A 26663-nucleotide genomic window follows, 5' to 3' on the forward strand; every position below is an offset into this window, starting at 1 on the left:
ACTTTAACAATTGCAGTTGAATCTTATATGTAATTAAATTAATGTAGATAAAGACTTAAAAATGTTTTAGGTGGTGTAACATTTTTAAATTCTTTTATTAGGAATACATTAAGAAAATGTTTTTATGTCAGATGCTTGGTTAAATATAAGGCTGCTTATCACAAACTTAATACACCATTCAAGGCTGAAATTGGATATTTAAAAACAATCGCATTTTCTTTTTTAAATTTCTTTTATTTTTTTTTATTTTTTTTTTACAGAGAGAGAGTCAGAGAGAGGGATAGATAGGAACAGACAGACAGGAATGGAGAGAAATGAGAAGCATCAATCATCAGTTTTTCATTGCAACACTTTAGTTTTTCATTGATTGCTTTCTCATATGTGCCTTGACTGTGGGGCTACAGCAGACCGAGTAGCCTCTTGCTCAAGCCAGCGACCTTGAGTCCAAGATGGTGAGCTTTGCTCAAACCAGATGAGCCCACGCTCAAGCTGGCAACCTTGAGATCTCGAACCTGGGTCCTTGGCATCCCAGTCCAATGGTCAATCCACTGCGCCACTGCCTGGTCAGGCAACAATCACATTTTCTTAAACAAAATAGAAACATGTGATTAAAAACTATTTTTCCATTGATTTGAGAGAAGGGTAGATGGAGAAAGAATGAAAGAGAGAGAGAGAAGCATTAACCTGTTGTTTCATCTAACTGTGCACTCATTGCTTCTCAAATGTGCCCTGACTGGGGATCAAACCTCCACTGTCTGGTTGATGTTTTATCTACTGAGCCATTTGTCAAGGGAAGAAACATAGGATTTGAAAATTGTGCTTATCTGTGGGGAAAATGGAACAACAACTGAAAGTGGAGCTTTTCTGGAAAGTCTGGGTCATATAGTTGTGTATTCCTTAGAGGGTCCATGAGCCACTGTCAGAAACCCAAACTGTTTAAGAATTGAGCTTTTCTACTTTGCTCTGTGCTTGGCAACCCTGAGTACCTCTGCTGCTCTGGGCTAAGGTGCAACTGAGGATGGTTTGGCTTCAGAGGCAAAAGGAAGTGTTCCCTACCAGCAACTAGAAATGCAAATCTGAGTTATTATGTTATATATTGTTTATCATTTTTAATTGGTAGTGTTTTTTAATCAAACATTTTTAAATGCCAAGAGTAAAACAATTCTTCAACATATGTAGTTGTTGCTGTACTCATTAGGCTTGGATTATTATTAATTCACTGATTCATTCACCAGTTTCTATTTTGAAACAAATAAGTGCCAAGACTGCCATAGGGTTTTGGGAAGTGTGACACAGACTGGTCCCTGATGTCAGGCTGCCCACAACCTAGTAGGTAAAGAGACATATTGACATGTCATAGTGTGAGAAATGCTATAACAGGAATGAGCTGGGTCTGTGGCCATATGGATGATAAGCACACAGGAGGAGTATTGCCTCCTAATCCAGGTGGAACAAGAGCTGGAAGCAAAAATGTGTAGGAGTTAAGCCAACAAAACATGGAAAAAATGGCTTTCTGGACAAAGGAGGCAGCATGTGTGAAATAACTGCATTTAGGAAAGTTGGTTTGGTGCTTTTAGGACTTAGAGACTGAGAAGGAAGAATAGGAGGAAATGAGGATAGAGACATGAGCAGGAGCCAGGGCAAGAAATTCCTCAGTGTCAAGCCAAAGATGTTAAACCCAGTCTTAAGGACAATGGAGAGCCAATGGAAGGAGTTTTTCTTAATCTGTGGCTCCAAGCTTAATGTAAGCTGAGATTGAGTTCATAGCCACACTCAGGTCTGAGGCATGATCTACTCTCCCTTACAGTTAAAAGTCCAGCCTCTACATTTCAAGGCTCTTCATTCATTCAACATTCAATATCTGCTCTGTGCTTAGTGTCACAGTGTGTAATTTTGATATAAGACTGAATAAGAAAAGTTAATTGATTAATGTAGTATTCTGCTATGACAGATAAACTCCAAAATTGTAGTCACTCAATGGGAGAACAAATTTGCCAATATGTCTGGTAAGTGGTTAATAACAGAAATTTATAAAGAACTTCTCAAACTCAATACCAGGAAGGTAAACAATCAAATCAAAAAATGGGGAAAGGAGCTAAATAGACACTTCTCCAAACAGGACATACAGATGACTATTAGGCATCTGAAAAAAATGTTCAATGTCACTAATCATTAGAAAAATGCAAGTTAAAACCACAATGAGATATTACCTCACACCAGTCAGAATGGCGTTCATTAACAAATCAACACACAATAAGTGCTGGAGAGGGTGTGGAGAAAAGGGAACCCTCCTGCACTGCTGGTGGGGATGCAGACTTGTGCAGCCACCGTGGAAAACAGTATGGTGTGTCCTCAAAAAATTAAAACTGGAACTGCCTTTTGACCCAGCTATCTCACTTTTAGGAATGTAGGCTAAGAATCCCAAAACACCAATTTAAAAGAAGATATGCACCCCCATGTTTATTGCAGCATTGTTTACAATAGCCAAGATCTGGAAACAGCCCAAGTGTCCATCAGTGGGTGAGTGAATAAAAAAGCTGTGGTACTGCCTGACCTGTGGTGGCGCAGTGGATAAAGCGTCGACCTGGAAATGCTGAGGTCACCGGTTCAAAACCCTGGGCTGGCCTGACCTGTGGTGGCGCAGTGGATAAAGCATCGACCTGGAAATGCTGAGGTCGCTGGTTCAAAACCCTGGGCTTGCCTGGTCAAGGCACATATGGGAGTTGATGCTTCCAGCTCCTCCCCCCTTCTCTCTACCTCTCTCTCTCCTCTCTAAAAAATGAATAAATAATAAAAAATTTAAAAAAAAAAGAAAAAAAAAAGCTGTGGTACATATACAAAATGAAATACTATGTGGCCACAAAAAACAAAATCTTACCTTTTGCAATGGCATGGATGGACCTGGAGATTATTATGCTAAGTGAAATAAGCCAGGCAGAGAAAGACAAATACCATATGATCTCCCTTATAAGTGGAATCTAATGAACATGGTGAACTGAGGAACAGAATAGAGACAGAAGCAGAATCACAGGGAGTAGGACAGAGGTCTGAGGGAAGGGGGATGAGAAGATGGGATCAGAGAAGGTGAAGGGATTAGTGTAATTATATATACATAACACACAGAAACAGATAACATGACAGCAAATAGCAGAGGGAGAGGGGAGAGAATCAGGGCAAGGGGGACAAAAGGGGTGTAATAAGGGGCATGTTAGGGGGTTAGGGTGTTGTATTGGGTGGGACATTTAAATCCATGTTAACACAATTTAAAAATTAAAACAATAAATAAACTAAACTAAAACAAAACAAGAGTGATCCCAAGTAAACAATCTAACATCACACCTTAAAGACTTAGAAAAAGAACAAAGGCAACCCAAAGTCAGAAGAAAGAAAATAGTAAAAATTAGAGCAGAACCAAATGAAATAAAAAACAAATTTATAGAAAAAATTAATACAACAAAGAGCTAGTTCTTTAAAAAGATAAATAAAATCGACAAACCCTTGGCCAAAGTCATTAAGGAAAAAAAGAGAAATGACCCATAAAAAACAAAATCAGAATAAAAGAGGAGAAATTACCACAGACATCATGATATACAAAGGATCACACTAGAATACTATGAAAGATTATATGCCACCAAATTCAACAATTGAGAAGAAATGGCTAAGTTCCTAGAACTATACAATCTTTTTGGACTGAGTCTCAAAGTGGAAAACCTAAATAGACCTATAAGCAGGGAGGAAATAGTTCTATCAAAAACCTCCCCCAAAATAAAAGGCCAGGACCAAATGGCTCCAGTAGTGAATTCTACCAAACAGTCAAAGATAATTTGGTATCTGTCCTTCTCAAAGTCTTCCAAAAAATAGAAGCAACAGTACTTTTTCTTTTTTTTATAATTTTATTTTTTTAATGGGGTGACATCAATAAATCAGGATACACATATTCAAAGATAACAAGTCCAGGTTATCTTGTCGTTCAATTATGTTGCATACCCAACACCCAAAGTCAGATTGTCCTCCGTCACCCTCTATCTTGTTCTCTCTGTGCCCCTCCCCCTCCCCCTTTCCCTCCCTCATTCCCCCCTCCCCCTCGTAACCACCACACTCTTATCAATGTCTCTTAGTTTCACTATTATGTCCCACCTACGTATGGAATAATACAGTTCCTGGTTTTTTCTGATTTACTTATTTCGCTTTGTATCATGTTATCAAGATCCCACCATTTTGCTGTAAATGTTCCGATGTCATCATTTCTTATGGCTGAGTAGTATTCCATAGTGTATATGTGCCACATCTTCTTTATCCAGTCATCTATTGATGGGCTTTTTGGTTGTTTCCATGTCCTGGCCACTGTGAACAATGCTGCAATAAACATGGGGCTGCATGTGTCTTTACGTATCAATGTTTCTGAGTTTTGGGGATATATACCCAGTAGAGGAATTGCTTGGTCATAAGGTAGTTCTATTTTCAGTTTTTTGAGGAACCACCATACTTTCTTCCATAATGGTTGTACTACTTTACATTCCCACCAACAGTGTATGAGGGTTCCTTTTTCTCCACAGCCTCTCCAACATTTGCTATTACCTGACTTGCTAATAACAGCTAATTGAACAGGTGTGAGGTGGTATCTCATTGCCGTTTTCATTTGCATTTCTCTAATAGCTAAAGAAGATGAGCATCTTTTCATATATCTGTTGGCCATTTGTATTTCTTCCTGGGAGAAGTGTCTATTCATATCCTCTTCCCATTTTTTTATTGGATTGTTTGTTTGTTTGTTGTTGAGTTTTATGAGTTCTTTGTATATTTTGGATATTAAGCCCTTATCTGAGCTGTTGTTTGAAAATATCATTTCCCATTTAGTTGGCTTTCTGTTTATTTTGTTATCAGTTTCTCTTGCTGAGCAAAAACTTCTTAGTCTGATGTAGTCCCATTCATTAATTTTTGCCTTCACTTCTCTTGCCATTGGAGTCAAATTCATAAAATGCTCTTTAAAATCCAGGTCCATGAGTTGAGTACCTATGTCTTCTTCTATGTACTTAATTGTTTCAGGTCTTATGTTTAGATCTTTGATCCATTTTGAGATAATTTTTGTACAGGGGGAGAGACTGTAGTCCAGTTTCATTCTTTTGCATGTGGCTTTCCAGTTTTCCCAGCACCATTTATTGAAGAGGCTTTCTTTTCTCCATTGTGTGTTGTTGGCCCCTTTATCAAAAATTATTTGACTATATATATGTGGTTTTATTTCTGGACTTTCTATTCTGTTCCATTGGTCTGAGTGTCTATTTTTCTGCCAATACCATGCTGTTTTGATTGTCGTGGCCCTATAATAGAGTTTGAAGTCAGGTATTGTTATGCCCCCAGCTTCATTCTTTTTCTTTAGGATTGCTTTGGCTATTCGGGGTTTTTTATAGTTCCATATAAATCTGATGATTTTTTGCTCTATTTCTTTAAAAAACGTCATTGGAAGTTTGATGGGAATTGCATTAAATTTGTATATTGCTTTGGGTAATATAGCCATCTTGATTATATTTATTCTTCCTAGCCAAGAACAAGGTATATTCTTCCATCTCATTATATCTTTTTCAATTTCCCTTAACAATGGTTTATAGTTTTCATTATATAAGTCCTTTACATTCTTTGTTATGTTTATTCCTAAGTATTTTATTTTTTTTGTTGCAATCGTGAAGGGGATTATTCTTTTGAGTTCCTTCTCAGTTGTTTCATTGTTGGCATATAGAAAGGCTATTGACTTCTGTATGTTAATTTTGTATCCTGCGACCTTACTGTATTGGCTTATTGTTTCTAGTAGTCTTTTTGTGGATTCTTTGGGGTTTTCGATGTATAGGATCATATCATCTGCAAAAAGTGATACCTTTACTTCTTCTTTTCCGATATGGATGCCTTTTATTTCTTTGTCTTGTCTGATTGCTCTGGCTAGAACCTCTAGTACCACATTAAATAAGAGTGGAGAGAGTGGACAACCCTGTCTTGTTCCTGATTTAAGGGGGAAAGCCTTCAGTTTAGTGCCATTTAATATGATGTTAGCTGATGGTTTATCATATATGGCCTTTATCATGTTGAGATATTTTCCTTCTATACCCATTTTGTTGAGAGTCTTAAACATAAAATTGTGTTGTATTTTATCGAAAGCCTTTTCTGCGTCTATTGATAAGATCATGTGGTTTTTGTTCTTTGTTTTGTTGATATGGTGTATTACATTAACCGTTTTACGTATGTTGAACCATCCTTGAGATTCTGGGATGAATCCCACTTGATCATGATGTATTATTTTTTTAATATGTTGTTGTATTCGATTTGCTAGTATTTTGTTTAGTATTTTAGCATCTGTATTCATTAGAGATATTGGTCTGTAGTTTTCTTTTTTTGTGCCATCCTTGCCTGGTTTTGGTATGAGGGTTATGTTGGCCTCATAAAATGTGTTTGGAAGTATTGCTTCTTCTTCAATTTTTTGGAAGACTTTGAGTAGAATAGGAACGAAGTCTTCTTTGAATGTTTGATAAAATTCGCTGGTATAGCCGTCAGGGCCTGGACTTTTATTTTTGGGGAGGTTTTTAATGGTTTTTTCTATTTCTTCTCTACTGATATGTCTGTTTAGGCTTTCTGCTTCTTCTTGACTCAGTCTAGGAAGATTGTATTTTTCTAGGAATTTATCCATTTCTTCTAGGTTGTTGAATTTAGTGGCATAAAGTTTTTCATAGTATTCTACAATAATTCTTTGTATATCTACGGTGTCCGTGGTGATTTCTCCTCTTTCATTTTGGATTTTGTTTATGTGAGTTCTTTCTCTTTTTTCCTTTGTAAGTCTTGCCAAGGGTTTGTCAATTTTGTTGATCTTTTCAAAGAACCAGCTCCTTGTTCTATTAATTTTTTCTATAGTTTTTCTGTTCTCTAATTCATTTATTTCTGCTCTGATTTTTATTATCTCCTTTCTTCGGCTGGTTTTGGGTTGTCTTTGTTCTTCTTTTTCTAGTTCCTTAAGGTGAGAAGTTAAGTGGTTCACTTGGGCTCTCTCTTGTTTGTTCATATATGCCTGAAGCGATATGAACTTCCCTCTTATCACTGCTTTTGCTGCATCCCATAGATTCTGATATGTCGTATTGTCATTTTCATTAGTCTGTATATATCTTTTGATCTCTGCACTTATTTCTTCTTTGACACATTCATTTTTTAAAAGTATGTTGTTTAGTTTCCACATTTTTGTGGGATTTTTTTCCTCTTTTTTGCAGTTGAATTCTAGTTTCAAGGCTTTATGATCAGAAAATATGCTTGGTACAACTTCAATTTTTCTGAATTTGCTGATGTTGTTTTTGTGGCCCAACATATGGTCAATTCTTGAGAATGATCCATGTACACTGGAGAAAAATGTATACTCAGTCACTTTGGGATGAAATGTCCTGTAGATGTCTATCATATCCAGGTGCTCTAGTGTTTTGTTTAAGGCCACTATGTCTTTGTTGATTCTCTGTTTGGATGACCAATCTAGAGCCATCAGCGGTGTATTGAGGTCTCCAAGTATGATTGTATTTTTGTCAGTTTTTGTTTTAAGATCAATAAGTAGCTGTCTTATATATTTTGGTGCTCCTTGGTTTGGTGCATATATATTAAGAATTGTTATGTCTTCTTGATTCAGTGTCCCCTTAGCCATTATGAAATGGCCATTTTTGTCTCTGAGTACTTTTCCTGTCTTGTAGTCAGCATTATCCAATATGAGTATTGCTACACCTGCTTTTTTTTTGGATGTTATTTGCTTGGAGTATTGTTTTCTAGCCTTTCACTTTGAATTTGTTTTTATCCTTGTTACTTAGATGAGTTTCCTGTAGGCAGCATACAGTTGGATTTTCTTTTTTAATCCATTCTGCTACTCTGTGCCTTTTTATTGGTGAGTTTAATCCATTTACATTTAGTGTAATTATTGATACTTGTGAGTTCCCTATTGCCATTTTATATCTTGCTTTCTGTTAGTTTTGTGTCTTGTTTGATCCTTCTCTTTCGTTTTTCTATCTTTTGTTTTTATTTGGTTGTATTCCATACATCTTTCCTCTGTTGCTATCTTTTTTATCTCATGTGCTTCTGTGGTGGTTTTTTCAATGGTGGTTACCTTTGAGTAATGAAAAGGGTCCCTACCCTGTTCATTGTAGCGAACGATTTTGTGAGTACTTTTGCACTCCATTGTCCTTTGCTACTGTTAATCTCCATCTTCTCCCCCTCTTTCTTTTTGTTGTTGTCACAGTTTAAATTTGGTTTTATTGTGTTCTTCTTGGAGCTTTTACTTGTGGCTCTGTTTTTTTTTTGTTCTTTGTATCTGATTGGAGAACCCCCTTTAGTAATTCCTGGAGTGGGGGTTTTCTGATGATAAATTCCCTCATCTTTTCTGTATCTGTGAATGTTTTTATTTCTCCTTCATATTTGAAGGATAGCTTGGATGGGTATAGTATTCGTGGCTGAAAGTTCCTCTCTTTCAGGGCTTTAAATATTGGGGTCCACTCTCTTCTAGCTTGTAGAGTTTCTGCTGAGAAATCTGATGATAATCTAATGGGCCTTCCTTTATATGTTGTATTCTTCTTTTCCCTGGCTGCCTTGAGAATTTTTTCTTTGCTGTTTGTTTGTGTCAATTTCATTATGATATGCCTTGGAGTAGGTTTGTTGGGGTTAAGAAAACTTGGAGTTCTGTTTGCTTCTTGAACTTGAGGCTTTAGTTCTTTCCACAGGCTTGGGAAGTTCTCATCTATTATTTGTTTGAGTATGTTCTCCATTCCATTTTCTCTCTCTTCTCCCTCTGATATACCTATTATTCTTATGTTATTCTTTTTGATGGAGTCAGATAATTCTTGTAGGGCTATCTCATTTTTTTTAATTTTTGAGTCTCTTTCTTCTTCTCTCTGTTGTGCCTCAAGTTGCTTGTCTTCTATTTCACTAATCCTCTCTTCTATCTGACCTGTTCTATTAGCTAAGCTTATTATTTCGTTTTTCAGCTCGTGAATTGAGTTTTTCATCTCTGTTTGATTTGTTTTTATAGTTTAAATTTCCTTGGACATATATTCTTTGTGTTCATTGAGTTGTTTTCTGAGCTCCCTAAATTGCCTTTCTGTGTTTTCTTGTATATCTCGGAGGATTTTTAGTATTTCTATCTTGAATTCTCTGTCATTTAGCTCCAAGGTTTCCAATATATTAAATTTTTTCTCCATAGATTTTTCCTCATCTAGCTGTGTTACCTCTCTTTCTTTTGTATCCATGATATTTGATTTTCTCTTCCTTAATGGCATCTGAGGGTGGTTTTGTTGATAGTATTAATGAGATTTAATAAAGAATAAAAAGTTAAAAAAAAGAACAATAAAAAAAATCGAAAAGAGTTGTTTTTTTTTTTTTAAAAAAATTAATAATGAAATAAAGAAAAATAAAATAAAAATTAAAAAAAAGGAAATTATTCCCCCCCCTCCTTTTTTCCTCTCCTCTCCTCTCCCCTCTTTTTTGAGAAAATCTTGTGGTGGACTGTGAATTATAACAAACAATGTCTGTGATGGAGGGCCTGAATTGGGGAAAAGTAATAAAGGGGCAAAAAAGAAAAAAAAAAGAAAAAAAAAAAAAGGAAAGAAAAAAGAAAAAAAAAGAGCGTATGGACCCACAAAAAGCAAATAAGGAAAAAATTTGGGTCAAGAATGAAATGATTTGCTTTTAGGTGTTGGTTGTCTAAGAGTTATGATGAGAGGAATAAGAGGAAAACGGAAAAATGGGGGAACAAATTAAAAAATTACTATTGTATTTAGTGGAACAAGAACTAGATAATATGGAGAGCCAGGGATGAGAGCACTGCTAGTGAGTTAAAAAGGTGAAGTAAAAACCCCCCAAAATGCCACAAACATAGGTTTGAGTCCCAGATAAGATAATTTGTTTGTTATTGAGGTTTGAATGAGAGGAGATGTAAAGGAGAAAGGAAGAAACTAATATAGAGGGAGAAAAGAAAGAGAGAGAAAAAAAGAGGTAACCACTAAAAGAAGAAAAAAGAAAGGAGAGAGAGAGAGAGAGTTAAGGGTTTTGGAGTGCAACCCTCATAGAGAGAAAGGAAGAGAAGAGAAAAGATAATGGGAGATGTAACACTTATGGGTAGTGTAGTTCAAGGAGAGGAGAGAGTAAGACCGGTAGAGAGTTAATCGGCCAAATTGGAGGAGGAAAAAAAAGTATCAAGAATGAAGATAAGAGAAACAAACGAACAAATATAATAAAATGGGATAGGTTATAAAGTCTGCAGATTATTCTTGATTTTGAGAGGTTATCTTCTTGCTTTTTCTTTATCTCCCTCTTCCTGGTCGGTGACTCTGTACCCCAGGTTCTGCCCCTTTGGCACGCTCAGGTAGAGGTTTGCAGTTGATAAGTCTCTATGGCAATGTCATGTATTGTGCTTTAGTCTCGTTGGCAGTCGAAGCTCAATAGCATTTATAGGCTCCGACAGTGAGAGAGTCCGTGTTCTTGGAGCCTTTCTCCTAGTCTTTCCTTCCTTAATTAGTAGCCTGATAATCCAGCTATGGGGTTGCTGCTGCCTCTGCCTGGATAGTAAGAGGCTCAAAGAGCTGGAAACTCCCCACTCTATTTCCACTCAGCACAGGGCTCTGGGTAAGGCTCAGTCAGTCAGAGCTGCTAGCATAATCAGGCGGGCTTTCTGCCCACTCAAAGACCTCTGGCTCTGCCACTCTGTCCGGTAACACAAGTGGGCGCCCACTTCCGGGGCGCTTGGAGGAAACTCTCACTCACTGTCTGCGACCAGGATATCCGGCCAGCAGTCTCACGCTCTGAGTGAAAGCCACAACCGCAGGGAAAAGTTGTAGCGTTGGAATTGAGTCTCACTCCGTCCCCGTGCGTGGCTTTTGCAAGGCGCTGGGGCGGCTCGAGATTCCGCTTTGGCCCACACAAAGGCCCCTGACTCTGCCCCTCTGTGCGATAACACGGGCGCGCACTGCCGAGGCACTCGGAGGAATCACTCACTCCTATCTGCGCGCGCAAACCAGGATATGAGGCCGGCCGCGGTTCCCTCTGAGTGAAACACCCTCCAGCACGGAAAATCTCCACCGTTGGAATTGAGTCTCGCTCCGTCCCCGTGCGCGGCTTTTGCAAGGCGCTGGGGCGGCTCGAGATTCCGCTTTGGCCCACACAAAGGCCCCTGACTCTGCCCCTCTGTGCGATAACACGGGCGCGCACTGCCGAGGCACTCGGAGGAATTGCTCACTCCTTATCTGCGTGCACAAACCAGGATATGAGGCCGGCCGCGGTTCCCTCTGAGTGAAACACCCTCCAGCACGGAAAATCTCCACCGTTGGAATTAGTTCTCACTCCCTCTTGTGCGTAGCTTTCCCAGGAAGAAATTCTCGCCCACTAACTGCGCACCGACCAGGAGTCCGGGTAAAATGGCCGCTCTGCTTTTCTTTCTTTGTTTGGGTTTGGCGCAAGTGTTAGCTTGTATTGCCCGGGTTGCCACAGGATCAGATTTTCCTCGGCTTGGATCTCTGTGCCACAGCCTGGTTCGGCCATTTGTGCTGCAGCGGCCTGGATCTATTCACCCCCTTTGCCCGCCTCAGTTTCTATATTCACAGTTACCAGAGAAAGCCGCCCTGTTTAGGTTAGTGAGGAAGGAGGAGCATTTCTTACTCCCTATTTCCTTCGGGGTTTGGTTATATATTTAGCCAATTTTTCACTCAATCATACCTTTGGGTGTATTGCGAAGCATCTGGAAGCTCCAAGTATAGGTTTTTCTGTTTCTGGTTGAAGATCTTGTTGAGTTTTGGGGGAGATTTATCGGTATTGCTTCCTACCCCGCCATTACTCTCGCAACAGTACTTTTTAACACATTTTTATAAGCCAACATAATTCTGATATCAAAACTTGGCAAGGCCAATACAAAAAAAGGAAACTACCGACCAATATCTTTAGTAAATACAGATGCAAAAATCCTAAACAAAAGACTAGCAAATCGAATACAATATATTAAAGAATTAATACACCACAATCAAGTGGAATTCATTCTAGGAGCACAGGGATGGATCAACATACACAAATCAATCAATGTAATACCACATCAACAAAACAAAGGGCAAAAATCATGATCCTATCAATAGAGGCAGAAAAGGCATTCAATGAGATACAACATTCATTTATGTTTTAAACACTCAATAAAGTAGGTATAGAAGGAAAGTATCACAACTAAGTAGTAAAGGTATCACTTTCAACAGATGACATAATCCTGTACCTAGAAAACCCCAGAGTCCACTAAAAAACTATTAGAAACAATAAACAAGTGGCAGGATACAAAATCAATATGCAAAAGTCTACAGCTTTCTTATATGCCAACAATGAAACTTCAGAAAATTCAAAAAACAATTCCTTTTACAATTATAACAACAAAAAATAAAACATATAAGAATAAATGTAAAATATGTGAAGGACCTATACACTGAAAACTACAAAGCATTTATGAGAAATACTAAAAAAGACACAATGAAATGAAAAAATCTTCCATGCTCATGGATTGGAAGAATCAACCTAATTAGAATGGCTATATTCCCCAAAGCAATATATAAACTTAATGCAATTCCCATCAAAATTTCCATTGTTATTTTTTAAAGAAATAGAACAAAAAATCACCAGATTTATATTGAGTTATAAAAGACCCCAAATAGCCAAAACAATCTTGAGGAGAAAAAAACCCCAAAACACCTGAGGTATCACAGTCCCTGACTTCAAATTAGACAACAGAGCCATGGAAATCAAAACAGCATGGTATTAATAGAAAAACAGATACACAGACCAATGGAACAGGATTCAGAATCCAGAAATAAAACCACATATATATAGACAAATAATCTTTGACAAAGGTGCCAAAAACACACAATGGAGAAAAGAAAACCTCTTCAATAAATGGTGCTGGGAAAATTGGAAAGCCACATACAAAATAATGATATGACTACAATTTGTTCCCTTACATAAATATTCAAAATGAACCTAAGACCTAAATATGAGATCTGACCCAATAAATTACATAGAAGAAAACATAGTCACTAAACTTATGGACCTTGGCTGCAAGGAAAATTTTATGAATTGGACCCCAAAGGCAAGATAAGCAAAGGCAACAATAAATGAATGGGACTATATCAAACTAAAAAGCATCTACATAGCAAAAGAACTGATGACACAAAGGCAGCCAACCAAATGGGAGATATTTATAAACAACAGCTTTGATAAGACATTAATATCCAAAACATAGAACAAACTCACAAAGCTCAAAATAAACAAACAAACAATCCAATTAAAAAATGGGGAGACAACCTCAACAGACACTTCTCCCAATTAGATACACAGATGGACAACAGATATATGAAAAGATGCTCATCTTTGCTAGCTATTAGAGAAATGCAAATCAAAACTACGAGATACCACCTCACACCTGTTATCAACAAGACAGGTAATAAGTGTTGGAGAGGCTGTGGAGAAGAAGGAATTCTCGTTCACTGCTGGTGGGAATGTAAACCGGTACAGCCATTATGGAAGGAAGTATGGTGGTTCCTTAGGAAATTAAGAATAGAACTACCATATGACCCAGCAATCTTTCTACTGGGTATCCACTCAAAGAACTCAAAAACACTGGAACACAAAGATACGTACATTCCCATGTTCATCATAGCATTATTTACAATGGCCAAGACATGGAAACAGCCAAAGTGTCTATTGATAGAGGACTGGATAAAGAAGATGTGGAACATATATACAATGGAGTACTACTCAGTCATAAGAAGTGGTGATATAGCACCATTTACAACATGGATGGACCTTGAGAACATTATACTAAGTGAAATAAGTTAATCAGAAATAGATAAGAACTATATGATTTTACACATAAGTGGGACATAAAACAGACCCATGGACATAGATATTAGTGAAGTGGTTACCAGGGGTGGGGGACTGGGTGGAGGGAGGTAAAGAGGGACAAATATATACTCCAAATAGATGGGATAAAACTGAGACTCATGTACACAGATAAAAGTGGTTACTAGGGGGAGGGGAGTGTAAGGAGGAGAGTAAAGAGTGACAAATACATGGTGACAGAAAATGCTTTATCGGTGATAACCACAGAACACAATCAACAATTCCAATGCTACAGAGATGTTCAACCTGAAACCTATGTACTTATTGATCAATGTCACCCCATTAAATTTCTGAATAAAAAAACTATAATGCTATAATTTAGAGCTATCCTGTTTTATTAAATAGAAGCCTAAAATGTTATGTATTTGCAAAGAAAAGATAACTTCCCTAATATTTTAGTAACTATTTATAATTACATGTGGCACTGACCCCAGTGTATCATTACCTTCTTCAAGATTTAGAGATACAGGCAGACTTCTGAGAGCCAGATAAAGCGGAAAGCACAGAGGGATGGGCTGGATAACAACCACCAGGTAGCAAGGTCAGGCTATGCTCAGGGTCGTGGCAAAAATCACGTGATGGCAAGAGTTTATATATGGAAAAAGCTAAAGATAAAACTGGGAAGACAGGTTGGATTCAAATTGTGGAAGTCTTCAAATGAGAAGTCTGGAGAAATTGCATTTTATTCAGTAAGTGATGAGGAGATATGAGTGTTAGAGCAGGGTGGTGATATAATGGAGACAGATCTCAAATCCTGGAAATAAAATTTGAGACATCAGGAAGACAAGAGCAACTAATAGTAGGAAAATCATGTTATAAAGTAATTGCCTATCATTAAATGTGTTATAAACAGGGTGCTTTAAAAATATATGCCTATTTTCCACATCCTCGCCAACACTTATTCTGTGTTGTTTTGTTGATGAGCGCCATTCTGACAGGTGTGAGGTGATATCTCATTGTGGTTTTAATTTGCATTTCTCTAATAATTAGTGATGTTGAGCATTTTTTCATCTGCCTATTGGCCATCTGTATGTCCTCTTTGGAGAAGTGTCTATTCATTTCTTTTGCCCATGAAAAAGAAGGAAAGCTTACCTTTTGTGACAACCTGGATGGACATGGAAACTATTATGTTAAGTGAAATAAACCAGGCAGAAAAAAATTATATGACCTCACTCATTTGAGGAATTCAATGAACAATGTGAACTGAGGAATAGAACTGAGACAGAGGAAAGATCAAAGGGACCAGAGGAAAAGAGAACAGATGGAAAGGGGATGATAGAATGGGATAAACCTGAAGGGAAGGGGGGGAGGGCACTAGGGGGAGGGGGCAAGGGAGATGTTGAGGGGAATACCGGGGGGGGGAGATGCATTTGGGGCAACACTAGAATCTATGTAAACACAATAAATTAAAATCAATAAAAAAAATATATATATGCCTACTGTCCTAAAGACCCTGGTTGATCATACGTGATGATGTGGCAGTGTCTGCTAAATCTCCATGTAAAATACTTGGGGGAACTGTATTAATCAGTCCCAGTTCTTTCTAATCCCACTACCTCACAAATAGTCTTAATGTACATTTATTAAAAAATATTTAACAAAAAACCCTGAAGTTTTCTAACTGACAAAGATACATTAATTTCATTGATGTTATTGTCTATAGCTGCTTTTATACTATCACGATAAAGTTGAATAGTTGCAACAGAGACTATGTGGCCAATAAAACCTAAAATTTTTACTATCTAACCCTTTAAAAAATTGGTTGCTGCCCTGGCCGGGTGGTTCAGTAGGTAGAACATTATCCCTGTGCACCAAGGTCATGTGTTTGATCTCTGGTTGAGGTATGTATGAGAAACAATCAAGGAGTGTAAAACTAAACAGAGCAACTAAGTGGAACAATGAATTGATCCTTTCCCCACCCCACTTTTCAAATCAATGAAAAATTAAAGAGTTGCAGACCCCTGTGCTAGACTGACTACTTGGTGCTCCTGGTAGGGGCCTTTATTATTACTCTCTGAACAATCACTCCAGAAATGTCTCATAGTTTCTTGCTAGTTTCCTCCTGTCCCCCTAGGTCACCACTGCCTTTTTCATTTCTCTATTTCCAGGGCAGCAGCTGAAATTGCACTGTTCCAGAGAAGACCTGCCATTGTGTCAGCTAGCATTGGCCAATGGACACTGCAGCTTCCAGGATTATTTTGGTTATTTGTGAACATAAATCAAAATGTGCAAGGTGTGTCTCAGTGGAGTAGTGAAACTTAGGGTATTTTGACAGAATTAGAAAATAGGTTGTCTATGCTTATTTCCAGGTAACTTCTTCCACTGCCCATTTTGCACTGCTCCAGAAGAACCTTATTACATAAAAATATAATAGCAAAGTCTTTGATGAAAGTTTTAAAGATAAATTGGATGGGAAATGGTAATAATTATGTCCCCACCCTTCTCATCTAATTTTAAAAAAGACAAAGAAATACGTAGTTGACTTGTGATTTGTCATTTATAGCTAATAAATGTCCCAATAAAATCAGTGTTTTATTATGCTGCCCTGGAAGCTACAGCTGTTTTCTCCCTCTGAAAATTGAAGAAGCCAAGAGCTCTAATCAAGCCTGAGCTGGCAGTGCACAATCATTGATAAACTCTTAATCTGTCAGAACTTTGTGCTAAAAATGTCATCTTTATTTTTTATTTATTTATTTATTTTCATTTTTCCAAAGCTGGAAATGGGGAGGCAGTCAGACAGACTACCACATGCGCCCAACCGGGATCCACCCGGCATGCCCACCAGGGGGCGATGCTTTGCCCCTCTGGGGCGTTGCTCTGTTGCATCCAGAGCCATTCTAGTGCCTGAGGCAGAGGCCACAGAGCCATCCCCAGTGCCCGGGCCATCTTTGCTCCAATGGAGCCTCGCTGCGGGAGGGGAAGAGAGAGACAGAGAGGAAGGAGAGGGGGAGGGGTGGAGAAGCAAATGGGCGCCTCTCCTGTGTGCCCTGGCCGGAAATGGAATCCGGGAATCCTGCACGCCAGGCCGACGCTCTACCACTGAGCCAACCGGCCAGGGACTTTATTTTTTTTTTGTATGGTCATAAAAGACATATATGGAATGAGAATTTTTTCAATAATGTCAGAAAACTAGTAAAAAAAAATTTTTTTTGACAGAGAGTCAGAGAGAGGGGCAGATAGGGACAGATAGACAGGAAAGGACAGATGAGAAGCATCAACTCTTCATTGTAGCATCTTAGTTGTTTGTTGACTGCTTGTTCATTGATTGCTTTCTCATATGTGCCTTGACGGGGGGGGGCTACAGCCAGGCAAGTGACCCCTTGTTCAAGCCAGCGACCTTGGGGGCTCAAGCTAGTGACAGAGGGTCATGTCTATAATCTCACTCTCAAGCCAGTGACCCCACGCTCAAGCTGGTGAGTTGCACTCAAGCTGGTGACCTTGAGGTCTTGAACCTGGGTCCTCTGCATCCCAGTCTGATGCTCTATCCACTGTGCCACTGCCTGGGCAGGCAAGAAAAATATATTTTTAAAAAATATTCTTTTTTAATGTCTACACATTATCAGTGTTGTGCACTTCAGTTTGAATGTACAGCATGAATGAACAGCAATAAACTTATGTGAAGCAAGCAGTCTGACAGTCAAAATATGGTAAAAGGCAACATAATCCATTTTCAGAATATATTTATATCAGAATGCAGTAAACATATAAAAAAAGATTTGAGTGAATGTTTTAGTGTATCGCTGAAAGTTCTTAGTGTCTTTTTTGGGATACAACAAAAGGAAACTTAAGCCAATGCATCTGACTGAACTCTTAAAGCAAATAGCCAACAGCCAGATCACCTGCTATGTAGAGAATGGCCATCTCACACACTTTACTGCATGTTTCACTCTTTGCTTACAGCACTGTGGGTCTGTGTGCAGGCTCACAAGATCAAATGGACTCCTGCACCCACCAGGGTCTATAGCTAGAGACCGAAGAAGAAAGACCATATAGATGGTGAAGGCAAAGATGGTGAGGTGAACATAGATTAAAAGCTAAAGTATTTTTACTCAGAAAGGAAATAATTCAAAAAGTTAAGTATGTCAGTTGTTTAGAGAGAACGATTAATCTGTTGGTTATTTTCTGTGGTAGGTGACAGTTTCAATTCAAAGAAATATGATACTATCTACTGCAGAGCTCCAGAATTTGTCTAGCCCATACCACATTTTTTCCCCTATACCATTTTGATTAATAATCTTTTCACATCCAAAGGTACACAGGTAGAGTGGAAAGAACATGGGCATTGAAGGTGAATAAACAGACTTGTATTCCCAGATGTTCCATATCCACTTATTCCATATATGACCTTGGAGAAGTAACTTGGCCTTTGTCCATGTCAGTTTTCTCACCTGAAATACAACCACCTCACAGAATCATTGTAAGAATAACTGGATAGAGTATTTATGTCAAGCAGCTGTTTCTTACTACTATATTATTAAATGATTTTTTCACCTTCTAAACACTTTAGTGAGGTGGGAAAGCAGTTATCATTTCTTTTACTGTGAGTGTCATGTGTCAGAGACAGAGCCAGGAAAACTACTCATATCTCCACACCTTGTTCCAGGTTCTTTCTCCTTTAACATTTTGGTAAAGTCATTAGATTGTCTGTAAAAGAGATGATAGCCATTCCAATGGAGCTCTAGTAGGCAGGTCTTCACTAGGTCACTCATGAGATCACAAACTGGTCCTGTTATTGTGTCAAAACTTTTGATCTGCAGAGAGGCAGAAAAATTTTCAGACATTGATACTACCACTGAGAATATCAAAGGTGAAAGAGGACAATAGTGATGGTCAGGACCAGGAAAGGTGAAAGCATATCACCAAACCCAGCTGGCTCTAATAAATACCGGACCTCTGTCAGCAGGGGATGCAATCAGGAAGCTGTACTTCAGAGAGAGTAAAATCAAAAGTCTAAGTGCACTCTGAGGACAGGGAAGCAGGGATTGATAAAGATGACTAGGAAAATAAAATTGCTTAAAATGCTCTGCTAGAGGCAGAGTCTCTTTAGAAGGTTCATTCTCTCAGACCTAGAATATTGTCTTGTACTCATTGGAAAGGCACAGTGCTTTGAACACAACATGGTATTTTATCAGTCACTACCTTAAATATTTTGACAGAGGAAATTTAATATAGGAATTGATCACTCAGCAGTAAGAGTTAGGAAGCCAAATAGGATGAAGAGGCAACCCAAAGACTAGCAACTGCAAAAAGACTATCACCTCTACAGCTGGAGATCCTGTTGTGGACCGTAAATGGCAAAAAGCCATTATAGATTCGAGGCTTAGTAAAAGGCTAAGTTCTCCCCCCTCCATCTCCATATTGGCTATGATGCTGAGTATTTGCACCCACTCTACTTGCTTCCTTGGGTTGCTGGAAGCAATATATAATACATGCTCTTCCTCTGACTCTTTTGTTTGTTTTCAGATGTTGGTAGATTTCACTAATGTATCCTGTTTTTGCCTTGGGAGAGTTCCTGTCTTAGCCTTGAATGTGCAACTTTGTATCAAGGTCCTTGATTTGCATATGGCTATATAATAAAGCAAACTGGGGCTATGGGGCACTCGGATACTGCCAGGCATTTTGAAGAGTCCTCCCAGTCCCATCATTTTTGTTTTGATAAGTGTGTTTCCTTAATTCTGCACCATTATTTGGAGCTGCACTGGTCCGTGGCAAAACACAACAGGAGAGATGGCATCAGCAGAATGCAGAAGTGAAAGCCATCCAGCCAGAGCCTGAGCCACAATGCACTTGACCCTGTAGAAGTGAGACCATGAAGGAACTGCCTTGTAGGAGGTGGAGCCTCTGAAGAGATGCAGCTGCTACTAAAGATACTACCTAACATAGCGTTTGAAGGAAAAACCATTGAGTTCTTCTCTCTCCCATCCTATCTCCTTCCAGTGTTTCCCTGTGGTCAAAGCCAGCTTGAAACCAGAAGACCCAGAAAACAAGAAAACAACTGGTGCAGGTCCTCCCACTGCAATGCAAAGCCTACAAGGAGAAACAGGGATGCATTTGATCACGGACCAGCAAGGATAGCATGCTAAAATTTTATGTGCCCAGTGTCCCAGTGTTCTCTCTTCTCTCTCTCAGCTCTTTGGCTATAAGATCCAAAATGTTTGTATTTCTTGGTCCATATCTGTCAGAAAACATTAAATATTACATATTTCATGCTATTGTAAGAAGTCTCATGAGATGTAAGGTAACATCTCATTACCTTAATTAACTTGTTTTTCTCAATGAACTCAGCATAAAGGAATTGGTGAAAGTCATATTTTTGTCTTACATTTGTATACTGAGGGTCTAGCACAGTGCCACAACTTAAGATGGCTTAATGAATGAGTGAACTTAAAGGTAAGTTACTGTAGTTTTTGTGAGAGTTATTCTAAGTAAATTCAGAAAGTTTTCTTATAGTATCTCTAAGGAGAGTTAGAATGGACATTATGAATAAGGTTATGTCATCTAAAGATAAAAGAGCTAAGAAAAGTATTAAAAGCTAAATTAAAATTCACAGTATATTTCATACTAAAAACAGAAAAAGAAAAACAAAACCAAACTTATCTTTGGTTACAGTAGCCTTTTTAATACTTTCTCAGAAGTACCAAGCATCTGAGACTTTGGCTTTGTTCTTAACTGTTTTTTTCCACCCATTTTTGCTTCTTCAAGTATATTGGTATTGATATGAGAGTGGGGGTGGGGAGTGAAAAATAAAAAGTAATTAGCTCTGTTGGAAAGACTGACTATTCCCTTACTACACAGGTTAACACTGGAAAAATAAGCACTCCTTCTACTAATCCCTATTCCTCCTGGGCAGCATGGCCACCAGCCATCCTTAATTAACACAAGCCACTCAGGAGACAAGCAAAGGGAGAACAGAGCATGGCAAACATTTCATACCCTACAATCTTCCTCAAGATGAGACCTGTTGCTTTACCTTTCTTGAGGTGTATGTGGAGAGGAGGAGGCAGAGCTAGTGTATTCCTGTTCTTCTCAGGCTTGGCCCCGGTTCATCTTTCCTTCTCCTTAGCCTCTCACCCAATGTGACCTCATCCATTCTCATGGCACTATATTTCATCTTTATGTCACTAATACCCAGATTCCCATTTCTGGATCATAAATACAGGAGTCTAGATGCTGCAAAATTGTTCTCTTAAAATAGATCCCTTAAGTTTTACCTCTCTCAAGATAAAAGTTACCCATCAAAACACATTTAGACCAAGTTGTTTCCCTTCTCAAAACCACTCAATGATCTCCCACTGAACAGAGAATAAAACCCAAACCTGTACTATGACCCAGCACCTGCCTCCCCAAGCACAGTAGACCCCTTTCAGCTCTTGGGAACATCGAGATGTTTTCCAGTTCCAAACTTTGTACAGGTACAGGGCCAAGTGGAGAAGCCCTCTCTGACCACATATAATATTGTTTCATAAGAAAATGAGTTCCAAACACTTTATTGCTTTTGCTTTGGTGTATAGCCTCTTTGAGGAGTTAGAGCCTATTTCTTACTAGGCACAGCTTCAAAAACTAACAATATGCTCTTTGCACCTTAGCCTTTTCTTTCTTCTCTTCCTTAATCTTTCCCTAGCCCTGTCTACCCGAGTCTTTCTTGCTACCAGAATCTGATCTTGAAGCAAACATTTACACTCGGTATTACAGCTTATTTCTTCCCTTTAAAAAACAAAAAGCTTTTTCTCCAATTGTGGGATCAAAAATGCCCTCCCCAGGTAAGAAGGGAAAAGCAGAGCCCCGTTTTGGTTCCAGGGTTCTTGCCAACATCAGAAAAGCACACCGTTGGGATTTCATTTACTTCACTACCCATGATGTCACATAAAATGTCCAGAGAAGCTCTTAAAAGTCAGTCGTATTCTTTCCACCATGTTACCAGTTTCTCTGAGCTGCTTAACGGAAATATTGTCTCAGACATTGTAAATTCATCTGTGAGGCTTGAAATAGGCTGAAGTATGTTCCAAAAACCAAATTCGCTTACACACATAAAAACCAAATGCTCTGCCCTGCCCATATCCAAGGCTGGAATATGGTCTAACCATTGAGCAGCACCTTATAGCAGAAGCAGCCAAACAATTTGCTTAGACCAGAACCGGCACTAAGGTAAGAGTAATACATGAAAAATCACTGGTGAAGGGATTTCACTATCTGACATTTGTATTTTTTGTCATGAAAAGAGCCATCAAAAGGATATTGCCAACAGTATGTTTTGCTTAATTCTGAAACAAATAGAATTACTTTAAAACTGAGGACCCAAGCAACAACGCAAGATCACAAAACATATCTAGGTGAAAAAAAATTTATATAAATTAAAGCAAAAGGCAACTTTTCAGACAAATACCCAATGTCAAGCTGTAGTGTGATCTGAATGATTCCCCACTGCCTTTAGAACTGTGGGTTTTATATTTAGCCAAAAACAAAACATTTGCATCCAAATCAATAAAAAGCTGCTGTTATATGAATTTTTTTATCACATGTTATTCCTGTACCCTCATAAGCAACTTGCACTGACAGAACAAAGCAACAATTCTACTGAGGTTGACAATGCATTAGAATTGCATGTTACATTAGCTTTAATCAAGTCATAAGAATTTACTGCAGGGCTATTTGTATGCCATTTTTTGAGACCAGCTTTGCAGAAAAAATCCCAGTTACTAGTAAATTTTTTCTTTTGCTAAAAGAATGAGAAATCTGGACAGTACAAGTCAGGGAATGAGCTCAGCCATTTGTCTGCCCAGCTGTTGTGAAGCAGTTTCTTCCCTGTGCTCCCACTGCCTGGCAGAGGAATGGACTCTGGCCAGCTTCCCACCAACGTGCAGCCACATGGCCATGATGGCGGCAGCCTGCCCCAGGGGACTGCACACAGTAGGCACTAAATCATGTGGTTTCTGCCACCAAATTATAGAAAACACTAGTAGTCACACAGCAGCCGAGACGCAATTTTAAAGATGTTATTTCAACCAGAGCCATGTTAAGCTGTTGGATTCTGGGATGCTTGCAGTGAAATTGGTTGTCTTCTAAATAGTTTTTTCTAAAAACGTAATTGCTTTGTTCTGGGTTCGCAAAGGCATGGGAGGGAGAACATGATTTCCCACCTCTCCTGTGCCGCAGAGTCCAACTGCAAGCACAAGGGCTGGGAAAACAAAGTCATCCTCTTATCTCAACGCCAGATAGGTCTTCTTTCCTTGGCTTCTAGACAAAATTCACTTATTCTAATTGCCTTCCAAGCTGGCAGTGGCCGCTACCTAAAATTTTATAAATGTTCCATTGAAGTCCTGTTGAGCTGCCACTTGTGTCAAGCTGGGCAGGTGACTTTCCCGTTCAGGGCTGCGGCGCCATTTCACCCACACAGAGGCAAGTGCACACTGGATGCGCAAGCACAGTGGGAAAGAAATTGCAGAGGAGATTAGCATATTGCCAAGCACACATGGAACTCCCCCTTGGCATACTTCATAAGATCACAGTTGTTATTTTAAACTCAAAGAAAGAGTTTTGTACTAAAGGCTGTAAAAAGGAACTCTGGGTAGTTACCCACAAAAATGCTATTTGCAACATAAAATTTTAATTATTCTAGATTATTATTAGCCATGTGAAATTCATGTAAGCTTAAGTATTTATAATGAGAACCCCATTCAACATCTAGATTGCCATATGTAACAATTTTATTCGGTGTTTTTGATAATATTTGTTCTCTCATTCTGCCTGAATTTATCCATACCTCCTTCTTTGTTCTCTTTTTTAAAATCTTAAAGAATTTAATTATATACCCAGATGTGATGAAAAGTATGTTTTCAACATAATTTTATGACAATTATAGATGGAGAATAATACAGGAAAGCCATATTCCTACACAAGTTTTTGTATTCAGGCCATTAAAACTGAGCAAATTTTACAGTATTCTTTCAAACCACATATTTTTTCTGTATAAAATGCCTTGAGGAACTATGAAAACCCAGTCTTTAAAAGCTTTTGTATTAACAGGTTTTACACACCATAGCTTTTAATTAAAAAGGAAAAAGATCATATCCTACATTTACACTTCACAGTTTGATACCATGTACATCTTTTAATTGTTTAAGCTCACACAACTAGTAACTTGAGGATCCTGGACTTGTCAGTCTCTTAGCTACACTCAGTAACGTGTCCACTAATTCACCACTTTTCAAATACATTAAAGGCAAACCAGTTTAACATGCTCTCCCCGCCCACCCCACACACAATCTTCTGGACTTTGTAACTGATAAGCCAGGAGCTGAATGCACAAATGTTGCAGTGTAAATGTCTAGTAACGCTATACAGGGACGGGCACAGGTAAAGAGAGAGATGGAGAAAGAAAAAGTACCATGAACACCTGTATTCCTGAGGGCAGACCTCCCCAATCCACAGGTGGAGCTTGTAAAGGCAGGACCCAAATGCCTGTCAGCTGCAACAAATATAACACACACACACACACACACACACACACACACACACACACACACACACACACACACACACACACACCCCTGCAGGCTGAGAAATACTGCCAGACTAGCCCCTTCAGTGAGCCGTGGTCAGGCAGAGTACACGGGACCAGAACAGTAACCAGAGGTCTCCCAGGAGCATGGGAGAGCATGGAAGTTAACTGAGCAAGAGAGGTTTATAAAAAACCCTGGGACTTGTGCTTGTAAAGAATGAGTGCCATGGTAGGAGGAAGATACAGAAAAAGAGCAAGAACCACATTTCCACGGATGCCAGCATGGAGGACTGACCTTGCCCCAGGCCCAAATACATCAACATCCAAGTTAGAGATTCAATATACACAAATTCCAGGAACCAGGTGCCCTCCCCTGATGCAGCTTTTATACCCCAGAATTAATTCTACAAAGAAGGGAACAGAGAATTCTGAACTGATAGACTATACGAGTAATAGACATATTTTTCCCCCCTTTTTTGGCCATCAGGCAAAATAGAGGTACAAAATAGAGAATTATTGCAGATAAAGTAGCAAGAAGTACACCTAAGTACATGAAATTTGAAACACCTACACAAGGAATAAATTTATTTCATTAAAAAAAAGTATATTTCTCTGAATTTTAAATCAAAAGCATTCCATCTCAAAGGTAAAAGGTTCTTACTGGAACAATAATTTTTGAGAGCATTTACAAAACATACTACTTCCACATTCCTTGACCTAAATCATAATTTTTTAATGTTGAGAAAACCTCCAGATTTCTGACTTTTCTTCTTTATACCAAGTTTTAGGCAGAATCTCATTTTAGATTTCTAAGATACATAAAACTTTTTCTGGTTTTCAAAATTTTCATAAAGACAATGTTCTAGTGTTGAGGTGTGAGGCCAGAAAGTGGATATTTGCCATCCCACCATTACAACATGCCTCCCTCAAACTCTTAAAATAATGCTATTTTAAAAAAACCTGTAAGTAGAGATGGAGGTTTGGGGAAATGTAACTCATTCACAGGTAATATAATACAATATATGACAGTGAAACATAAGCCATGGTTCTTTATTTTTTCCTGCCAAAGTATAAATTTCATAGATATTTTTATCAAGAAAAAATAAAAATTGGAGTCAACCCATAATTGCCATCTTGTGGGGAGGTCAGGAATATCTGTCCCTCACGTGTTTGAATAAAACTGCTTCCTGAGACTCCACGGGCACTTCTTCCATTATTTAATAACCTTTGCTACAAATAAGCTCTTTCACAGCTGACTTAAATCCCCATGTTATCTCCTACAGACACTGCGAAAAACTGCCACCATTTATTGAGCTGTAATGTTTTACATAGTTATTAAATTGTGCCTGTGACTACCTTTCCAAGTTAATAAATTTGACACTATTTTATATTTCCACCAAATTCCCTTTTCCCAGCTCTTAAATGTTCAAACTTCTTAAAACTTGATCTGTGCTCTCTGGGTTTATGGTAACTTCTACATTTGTGTACTCACTCTGTACGCAGGTTTCTTGTCTTCTTTCAGGAACAGCCCGGAGACTCAGGCAGAGCAACACTGGGTAGGAGGGTCCACAGCCTCACCACTCCTGAAGGAGCAGGATGATCTAGTAGAGCCCAGAACTTCTGCAATTGCAACCAGCTGCCAATGGAAAACATTTACCATGTGAACGTTCCAGAAGCACACGTGCCTGGGAGAAGGGAGGGATGTGCATGCACACACTCACATGTACACACGCAGAGATATAGCCACCGAATTAGTCCACCATAACTGTATAAAATGATTTTGAAACATTCAAAATATTACAAGACTCCAAATTTTGATCGCCACATTCCATAATCTTGACTTTGTTTTATGATAGTAGTTGTGAAACATACCCCTGTTTCTCACCCACATCCTGCACAAGTGGTCAGCCAGAAAACCCTGCCAGCTGTACTTTCAAAATAAATCAAACATGACCATTTCTCACCATTTCTACTACCCAGAACTATGCCCAAGTCAGCATCATCTCTTTCTCAGATTTTTGCAATTCCACTTACACCTCCCTGCAGTTCTCAACACAGGTCAAAATGGACCAGGTCAGACCATGCACTCTCTCCCTGGCTCAAAGCTTCTCATGGCTCCTGGCGCTCAGAATAAATGCCAAAGTCTTTGACCTCCAGGATTTTCAGAGAATGGCTCCCTTCCTTTCTACTTTATCTGCTACACTTTTTCCTGAGTTCACTCTGCCCCAGCAGTACTGGCCTC

General features: G+C 38.7%; 1 long non-coding RNA gene across 1 annotated transcript; it reads right to left on the reverse strand.

The window, feature by feature from the left end:
• Positions 1 to 286: 286 nt before the first annotated feature.
• LOC136336027 (uncharacterized) lies at positions 287 to 26663 on the reverse strand. Its single transcript, XR_010731358.1, has 3 exons — positions 26456 to 26663; positions 25914 to 26057; positions 287 to 584 (listed from the first exon to the last, which is right to left on the reverse strand). It is a non-coding gene; the product is annotated as an uncharacterized lncRNA (long non-coding RNA).

Source organism: Saccopteryx bilineata, chromosome 4 (assembly GCF_036850765.1).
Source record: "Saccopteryx bilineata isolate mSacBil1 chromosome 4, mSacBil1_pri_phased_curated, whole genome shotgun sequence".
Classification (NCBI taxonomy): domain Eukaryota; kingdom Metazoa; phylum Chordata; class Mammalia; order Chiroptera; family Emballonuridae; genus Saccopteryx; species Saccopteryx bilineata.